The sequence below is a fragment of the Lipotes vexillifer genome, unplaced genomic scaffold, assembly GCF_000442215.2.
Source record: "Lipotes vexillifer unplaced genomic scaffold, Lipotes_vexillifer_v1.1 scaffold225, whole genome shotgun sequence".
NCBI classification, from domain to species: Eukaryota; Metazoa; Chordata; class Mammalia; order Artiodactyla; family Lipotidae; genus Lipotes; species Lipotes vexillifer.
In genome coordinates, this window is record NW_006787630.1 from 1,294,760 (window position 1) to 1,303,658 (window position 8,899).

The following is an 8,899-nucleotide window of genomic DNA, read 5'->3' on the forward strand; positions in this document are numbered from 1 at the left end:
GCTCCAGGCCCATTCCTCACGTGGGCCCCAGAGGATGCTTAACCACTGGCCTCTAGAACCAACTACGGCTCCCTGTTGCCCTCAGATTCGTGGCTAAACCCGGTGTGTGTTTCTGGATCTTCCCTACCCATGCCTTCCTCCCGCCGGCCGCCTCACGTCTTCCCAGTGAGGCCCTCTTGCCCCTTTTCAAACATGCCAGGCTCCTGCCAGTCTCAGGGCCTTGGCCTTCGCTGTTCCCTCTGCCTGGAATGCCTTCCCCTGCATCCTTTGTTGGCCAGTTTGTAATCGCTTATTTATGCTGCAGCTCAATGCTGTGCTCAATGGATGTTTGTGGAAAGAATGACCCTTTTACTTTTACTGTGGTGGTTTGGGGAGCCGTGGGCACCTGCAAGCTTGGGAACCTCAAGTTAGGAGGGAGGCCTGCCTCATCTGATGAAAGGCATCTTGTTGGAGCAGATGTCCTAGAATCACTAAAAGTTGGGATGAAGTGTCCCTACCCTGACTCCCAGGTTGGGATATTGTGCAAGCCAGGGCAGAAATGGAATCAGGAGTGGAGTGTCCTGACCCCCCAGAACAGAGCCTGCCCAGCATCGGCCCTGTTTAGGGAACTCACGCTGTGGAGTCCAGGGTGAGAGGCAGGACACTACTGCAGTGTGGGAGGTGCAGGGGCAGAGGACGGGGTGGGGGCACCCTCCCTGGGGGCACCCTCCCTCCTCCACCGTCATGCTAATACACGATTACTTAGCGAGATTACTGAGCACTTACTATATGCTGGGCTCCGTTCTAAACACGGGCCCTCTTGTGCTTGCTGCAGGGTCATGGTTACAGGCGGACACTTATTATTCCCATTTCCCAGATCAGCAAGTCGAGGCTCAGAGATACCATTTGTCCCAAGAGAGGGGCTCAAGGTGGGCCTGGCTGCCCAGGGGGCTAGGCGTGTAACCTCTCATGATCCCACCCCCACCAGCCTTCCCTGCCCGCTGCGCCCTCCCAGCTGCTTCCATGGTGGCCTGGCATCAGCTCAGCCACCTGTGATTCGAGCAGGCTCCATTCTCAGACTGTCTTGTTGGCCGGAGGCCCAGAAACCGCATTGCAGGAGGCCGTAGGCCAGGTCCCCATGGGACAAGGGGGCAGATCCCTTTCCTGGCCAGCAGAGTTCCAGGAGGAGGACGTGGGCTCCCCTCCCTTGTGGTTCCCCATCCCCACGGACAGCCCAGCGCCCGCATAGAGGAGTCACTGCTGCAGAGGCTGTGTGACCTCAGGGCAGTCGCTTCCCAGCTCTGAGCTTCTGTCTCCCTCTGTAAAATGAGGCTCTGATACCTGCCACCCAGGGCTCTAGGAAAGCAAGCACTTTCCTACTGTGTGCCAGTAGGTCTGTGTACCAGGTCAAGCACCGGGCCAGAGGGAGGAGACGTGGCCGGGGGGGGGGGGGGGGGGTTACGGAGAGCGCATTTGTAAGCCTAAATTGTCTGTAAGTCCAGCAAAGTTAGCCTAGGTACCCAACTAACACAATTGGCTATATAGTTCTGTACTGTAATAGGTTTATAATACTTCTCACACAAATAATACATAAGAAACAAACACAAAAAAAATGAAACATTTTTAGTCTTACAGTACAGTACCTTGAAAAGTACAGTAGTACGGTACAACAGCTGGCATACAGGGGATGGCATCGAGTGAACAGGCAAGAAGAGTTACTGACTGGAGGAGGGGGGGGGGGGGGGGGGGGGGAGGGCTCACCATGGGCCTGGGGGAGCAGATTTGTGAGATTATCACAAAAGGTGGTGGCGGAAAACTCAGCAGATGATACCCAGTACCCAACCTAGGCTGGGGGTCAGAGATGCTTTTCCAAGGAGGGGGTGCTTGAGATGAGTCCTGCAGGGAGAAGGGGTAACCAATGCGGTGGTCAGAGTTCGAACCTACTTCCTGCCTGTGGAGCTGTGGGAGACTCCCCTGCAGCCTCAGTTTCCACATCTGTAAAATGGGGACCCAAACAGTACCTGTCTTCTAGGGCTGCAGAGACCCCACTCAATGATGGAGGGGGACATCACTGTCCTCAGTGTCCACAGGGGGACACCAGGGCGCTCAGTGGCTCTGCCCAGCTTGCATTCATTGCTCCGGAAGGAAGCCTGGCTGAAGGGCAGGATGAGGTCTCGGACACTGCCCGCCTCAGGACCTTTGAACAGCTGTCCCCTCTGCCTGCAGTGCCTTCCCCCAGCCATCAGCCTGGCTCACCCCTTCCTGACTCATGGCTCCACCCTTTGCCTCCTTCTGTCCCCTCTCTGCCTCCTCGGCACTCTCTCCAGTTAAGACACTGTGTAATTTACTGATTTATCCTGTTTATCGTGGGCCCTGCCTTCTTCTCAGCCGCAGCTCCAGCAGACACAGAGTAGGCATCCAGTAAGGACTGGCTGAATGAACCAATAGTCCAGTGACGTTGCGGGCTGTAGGTTTTGGCCCCAGAGGTGGAGGTTCTGGGGGTCTGAGTAGGGAAGCATCTACGGCTGCCTGAAGCCACTGTCTCGTCTTCTCTCTGTCCATGGTCAGCATCAACCTGCTCTCTGTGCCAAGAGGGAGCCCAAGAGCAAATAGTAGGTCCTCAGCAACCGGCTAGAATGTACACATCGTCATTGCTGTTCTGTTGCATTTAGCAAGGGTAGGGAGGTGGGCTCAGCTTCTGGGTGGCCTCTCCCGGGCCCGGCATCCCCAGTGGGATGCTGCCGTGGGGGCCGAGGGGGACATGGGAAGGGGATGCGGCCAGGGATTCCAGCCTCCCAGGTGGTGGGGCAGCAGTACCTGGTCGCCAAGGTTATGACCACCTGTGATGGGGATGTTGCCGTGGAGACAGACCCCCTGGGAGGAGAGGGTGGCTCCAGATGGGGGAGCTGTGGCAGGGGCAGGGGGCCTGGAGGTGGCTGCCAGCCCAGGGGGCTTCCCTAACCCCCGTGTGTCCCTCTGGGTGGGAGTGTCGCAGGGCCATGGATCTCCCCGTCCTGAGTCCTCATGCCTGGGAAAGCCAGCAGGAACCCTTAGGTGGCAGTAATTATTTCTAAAATTAAAAGCTTTTCTCTCCTTCGTTCTCTGGCGAGATGTGCAGGACTGGCGGTCGGGGCCAGGGGAGGGAGGGGTCACATGGCCTGGGAGCCTGAGGTGTGGCTTCGGACAAGTGGCTTTCCCTCTGTAACGGGAGCAGAGTCCTGGATTTCTGGCAGGCCAGAGAGCAGAGGGATTGAGGCCTTGGGCTCCAGGCCCCTGGGGCTGTGCCGGGTCCCCTCAGGGTGACCTTGACTAATGACCTAACCTCTCTGAGCCCCAGGAACCTCATCTGTAATGTGGGAATCATAGCAACCAGTCCCTCGAGGTTGTTGGGAGGATGACACAGGCCTGTGTGATTCACAAGTCTGTCTGCCCGATCCACGGTAAACAGCCTTGAGTGCTTGGTTCGCTGGTGTTATTTACTGAGTCATCATTTTCCCGGAGCTGTGCATGGGGATGCTGGTCCCCAAATGCGGCTCCCGCCACAAAAAGGGGCCCAAAGCCAGACTGTAAGGCAAACATCACAGGACAAGCTCTGAGGGCCCCAGAGGGTGGGAGAGGCCTGCCGGCAAAGGGCCCAGTGTGGGCAAAGCCCGCAGGGCTGCCCAGACGTGGCGTTGGGGCCTCTGCAGCCATTCTGTGTGGTCAAGTGGGGGCCTCGAACTGACACTAGCCTCTTGTGCAAGGTAGGCCCTAGTCGGCAAGTCCCAGGGTCCCAAGTAAGTGTAGGTCCCTGGTACGATTGTGAGAAACAGTGCCCTCAGGGCCTCCCTACGTGCACCCCATGGAGCTTACCAAAACCCCGCTCTCTTTTGGTTGAATTGACAAATTGACCAATCTGGCCTCAGCCCGGGGACCCCACAGTGCTCCAGCCTTGGGGCAGGTACCATTCTGATCCAGCTGAGGGGTGCTGGGGCCTGAATCACAGCAGCTATTTTCAGCAGGTAATTGTAATTCAGCAAGTAAACCTTGCAGCAGCAAGCGGCTTCAGATTTCGCAAATAGGGCCCATCTTAGTTCTTCTTTCCTAACACTTACCATTGATTTTGTTTTCCTGTCCTATCTCGCCGTTCAGGCTCTCAAGTACAATGTCCAAGGTGACCGTGGGTGTCCTTGCGTTGCCAGCCTTGCCAGGTCTTATGGGGAAAGCGTTCGTTTTTTCACCATTTACGGTGATGTTAGCTGTCAGTTTTTTCACGGATGGCCTTTATCAGGTTGAGGAAATTCCCTTCTATTTCTAGTTTCCACGATTTTAACCTGAATGGGTGTTGAATTTTGTCAGATGCCTCTTCTGCAGCTATGACATGGTCATGGGTTTTCTTCTCTGTTATTCTGTCGATGTGGTGAATCACATGGATGGATTTTCCAGTGTTAAACCAACCTTGCAATCCTGGCCACGACCACCTGGTGGTCACGATGTGCAATCCTTTGGATCCAATCTGGTGATGTTTGGTGAGGGGTCCTTGCATCTGTATTCGTGAGGGATATTGGTCTGTGGTTTTCTTTTTCTGCAATGTTTTTGACAGGTTATATGTCAATATAACCTGTTATATGTTATATGAGGGCTTACACTGCCCTCATATAACAGGTGGGGAATATTCCTTCCTCCTCTGGTGTCTGAGGTTGGATTGGTGTTATTTGTCCCTTAAAAGCTTCGGGATAAGTTCTGAGGTACAGTTGTCAGTACTTGCTGACGGATGGGATGCATGGGGGGGGTGGTCAAGGGTGACCCCAAGGTTTGGAGCCTGGGCAAGCGGGGGACTTGTGGGGATGTATCCTGGGATGAGGAAAGCTGGGGAGGTGGCAGGCGGAAGGGGGAGCATCATCTTGGGGCACATTAATTTGAGGTTCCTCTAAGACACGCAGTGGGTGTGGATCTGGTGCTTTGGGGGAGACGGGGTGGGGGGGGCGGCGCAGAGGTGGGGAAAGAGAACTCAGAAATTAGCGACAGGGTGGGGCCCAAAGGCATATCTGCCTGGATCCCAGGCTCCTGGTCAGCCCCCTCAGCCAGGAATGTTGTTTTCCCTCTGGGCTCTTCATTCCTGGGTGAGTCCTGACCCCTGCAGGTTCCAGTCAGCATGGCTTGGGGACAGGACGGGGTGGGTCAAGGAGCTGACCTGGGCCCTGAACACAGGCAGAGAGCATGAAAAGACATGGCGCTTTTCAGCAGAGGACATTTATTGCACATCAGAGCCAAGATGCTCTCGGTCTGATGGAGTGGATGGGGCGGGGTGGGGCGGGGGTGGGAGGCACTATTCCTGCGGACAGTGAGGGCTTCGGGCTTGGAGCTGGGGAGGAAGCAGGAGGGCCCGACCCCCGGGGCGTCACAGTCCAACAGCCCCAGGCATCCAAGACCCCTCCCCCCACCCCGTTTGCAAAGTCAACAAAAGCTTCTTCCTTTTACATCCACGTCCGCGTCTGAGTCCAGGCGGAACTGGATTCCTCTCCTGCCTCACTGGCCAGCCATGGGGGGCTGCAGAGCTCTGCGGCACCACTGGTGCTCCAGGGTGGAGATGAGGGCTCCCCAGGTCTGTGGGTGGCAGGACCAGACCTGGTCATGAGAACGGGGGAAGCTGTTCCCTGTTTGCTTCCCACCCCTTTAGCTTTGGCCTGTTTCTCACCCACGAGACAGCCTTCAGAGCACAGGAGGGATGTGGGGGGCAGCCCGCCCCCTGAGTTAGGATCCCAGCTGTGTGACCCAGTACACGTTGCTCAGCCTCTCTGGGCCTTAGCGTCCTCATCTGTGGATGGGGATAAGGAAAGGGTTTGGGGTGGGGGGCTGAGTGATCCAGAAGGTGTACGTCAGCCCAGCCTGTTGCTAAAGCTGTTCTGGGGACAAGGCAGCTGTGGGGAGGCGCAGGGCTGACCGTCAGCAGTGTCAAGATCCTGTCCCCCTTCAGAAGACTCTGGAATCTGCCGTGGGGTGGGATCCTGGTCTGGGCCCCAGAGTGGGGCCTCGGCAGACAGCACCTGGAAGCTGTGGGCTGTGGTGACCGTGGGCACGTGGAGCAGGACCGGCCCCCCCCGTCTGATGGCCGCAGCCCCCGCCCGGTGTTCCAAGGCCCGCGCTGACCGTGGGCAGGGAGCTGAAAGGGTGGGAACTGGGTAGGGGACAGCAGGGAGCCTCCGGACGGCATGGTGGGCTGGCTGGCTGGCCGGCTGGGGATGCCAGGGGTTTATACGGGGGCCAGGGGGCAGAGGGGGCGGGATCAGTGTCACCGGCTCATTTCTCCCTCTTCCTTCTCTAGTCTCCGCCTCTGTGTCTGCCTTTCCTAGTCTCCCTCAGTCTTGCCCTGCGTCTCCCTATCTGCCTCTGGTCTTCTCTTTCTCAGGTTCCTTGTAAAATATTAAAATTTCAATATAACACTCTGTAAAAGATTAAATAATTTCTCCTCATGAAATATTAAAATGTTAAGGATAGGCTAACATCCCCCTTTCATCACCATCTTCAATCCTGGGTCAGCAGGATCTTTCTAGATCCTTCTCAATATATTTAAAAGCATAGAAACAAGATCTTCTTAATAAGGATCATCTTAAAGAAATGGTGTTACACCACGCACGTGCTACACTTGTACGTCAGCAAGTCTCAGAGACCTGTCACTGCGTAACAAACATCCCCCAACGTAGGGGCATAAAAATTTATTATTCCTCATGATTCTGTGGGTTGGCAGCAAAGTTCCTCTGCTGGGCTCAGTGTCACCTGGGCTAACTCAGGAGGCCCCAGACACACAGCCACCTCTGGGCAGTGTTCCAAGAGGACAAAGGTAGGAGCCGCAGGGCTCCTTGGCAAACTAAGCTCTGAATGCCACGTCACTCCTGCCGTATTCTTACCATTAAACCCAGTCCCCAGATTCCAAGGGGTGGAGAAACAGACTCCTGCGAGGGAAGCTGCAGGGAATTAGTGGCTGCACAAAGAGATGTATCTACCTCTCTGTGAAAAGTTGCTTTGTATTGACATTTGGCCAGAGGAACCTGAGTTTCTCCAGCAGATCCCCCAGTGATGGGCAGCTAGGTTATTTACGGTCTTTTACAAACGAGGTCATAGTGACTCTCTAGGGTGGATACGGTTCAGTGGAACAAGCTCATCTTATCCCCCTTTCTGGGGAGTTCTGCCTGAGCCCCCAGGAGGTCAGAGTCTCCCTCTCTTGGGCCCCCGGAGCATCTTGTTCTCAGCCTCAGACTTGAACACAAAGATCTGTGCTCTTAACCAACTCCCCGTCCAACAGCAGCCCAGCGCCGGGCCACAGAGTGGATACTGAATGACTTTTTCCGAGCTTAAGAGAGAAGGAATGGGACCTCAGAGAAGTTGGGACACTTACCCTCAGCCACACAGCAAGTGGTGGAAGGAGATTGGGGCCCCAGACTTTGTGGTCACAGAGAACTTTTGCGCTCATCGGCTGGGAGGTGAGGGGTGGGTGGAGAGTGGTCTGAAGCCTTTGAGGGCTGTAATGATGGAGCAGAGAGGCTCCCGAGACAAGCCTTGCTTTCTGTGCAACCAAAGCTGGGAGCTGGAAAGCCAGGTGTCCTTGTGCATCTGTCCTGGCCCCCGGCTGCCCCGGCGCTCTAACAAGGTCTGATTAGCCTCCAGGCCTCACTGCTCCCTCATCCCACCCCACCCTGGGGTCCGGACCCCTGGGCCTTCTGACCTCGAGATCTGGGTCTCAGCCTTTGTGTCTCAGCCTCAGATAGGGCAGGCTGGGTGTGTGGAGAGAACAGAGGCACTGGTGCCCAGGTTCTCGGTCCCTCCACCGTGTGTCCCCCCCTGCCGGAGTCGCGGTCCCCTGGCTGTTGAATGGGCACGGGGATTGCCCCCCAGAGCAGGACGCATCGGGTTGGATGTTGGCAGTTTGGGTGCGCCCAAGTTCTCTGTCACAGCCTTCCCCGGGGCTGTGACCCCAGCTAGCCCAGGCCCCCCCGCTGCCCAGCTGCTGGGGCTGAGGCCTCTGATGAGGGAGCTGGATGAGGCAGGGCCGCCAGCTGGCAGGGAAGTGGGGCAGGAGGGATGAGCATGCGGGGCTTGGCTATGCGGCCCCACGACTAATCCCCGGCAGCAGGGCCACAGCAGAGCTCAGATCCCCGCGATAAGCCAGCTGCTTTCAGTTTATCTGGTGGCAACGATGGACAGGTAGCGTGGGGGCCATCCAGCTGGGTCCCCTTGTGCGGTGGGTTCCTGTGTGCCGCCAGCCGTTGGTGGAGGGGCCCTGGTCTACAGTTCCCGCCAGGACAACTCCCACTCACTTCTGGCCCCGCTCGTCCTCACATGCTCAGCACTCCTGAGTGACAAATAGCAGACACATGCCTGCTCTCAGCAGACGGTGCCATGGAGGTAGGGTCCTAACGAGGACACTGGGTTTAGGAAATGGGGCCAGGAGAAAGCCCTGCTTCCTGAGGGCGGGCATGGGGACATTCATGATCATGGCCCACGGAGTTGCCAGCTGAGGGGCAGGGGTGGGCTCGTCCTCTGAGCTGAGGCGGGAAGCAGGTTGGGCTAGGAGGTCATGGGACAGGGCAGACAGCAAGGCTCCATCCAGTTTGTTCTTCGTGAGGTCACGGCTGTGCGGGGATGTGACACAGAAGGACCCGGCTTTGGGGGACCACTTGGGCCGGCGTACAGAGGCACTGAAGTGACAGGGCCTGCCGCTGAGAAGGCTGGCTGGGGGGTCTGCATGGACTGTGGCCCCAGGGGGGCTCTGCAAAGGCTCTGGCCTCTATGTCCCGTGCCCTCACCTGGACCGTGCACGCTCAGTCACCTCCAAGCCCCCCAGCCCTGGACCCCAGACGGCGCGCAAACTCTGCTGGATGGACCGCATCCCTGGGGCCCAGGTCTTGCCAGAACACCAAGGCTGAAAGCCAGAGTCCAGGGC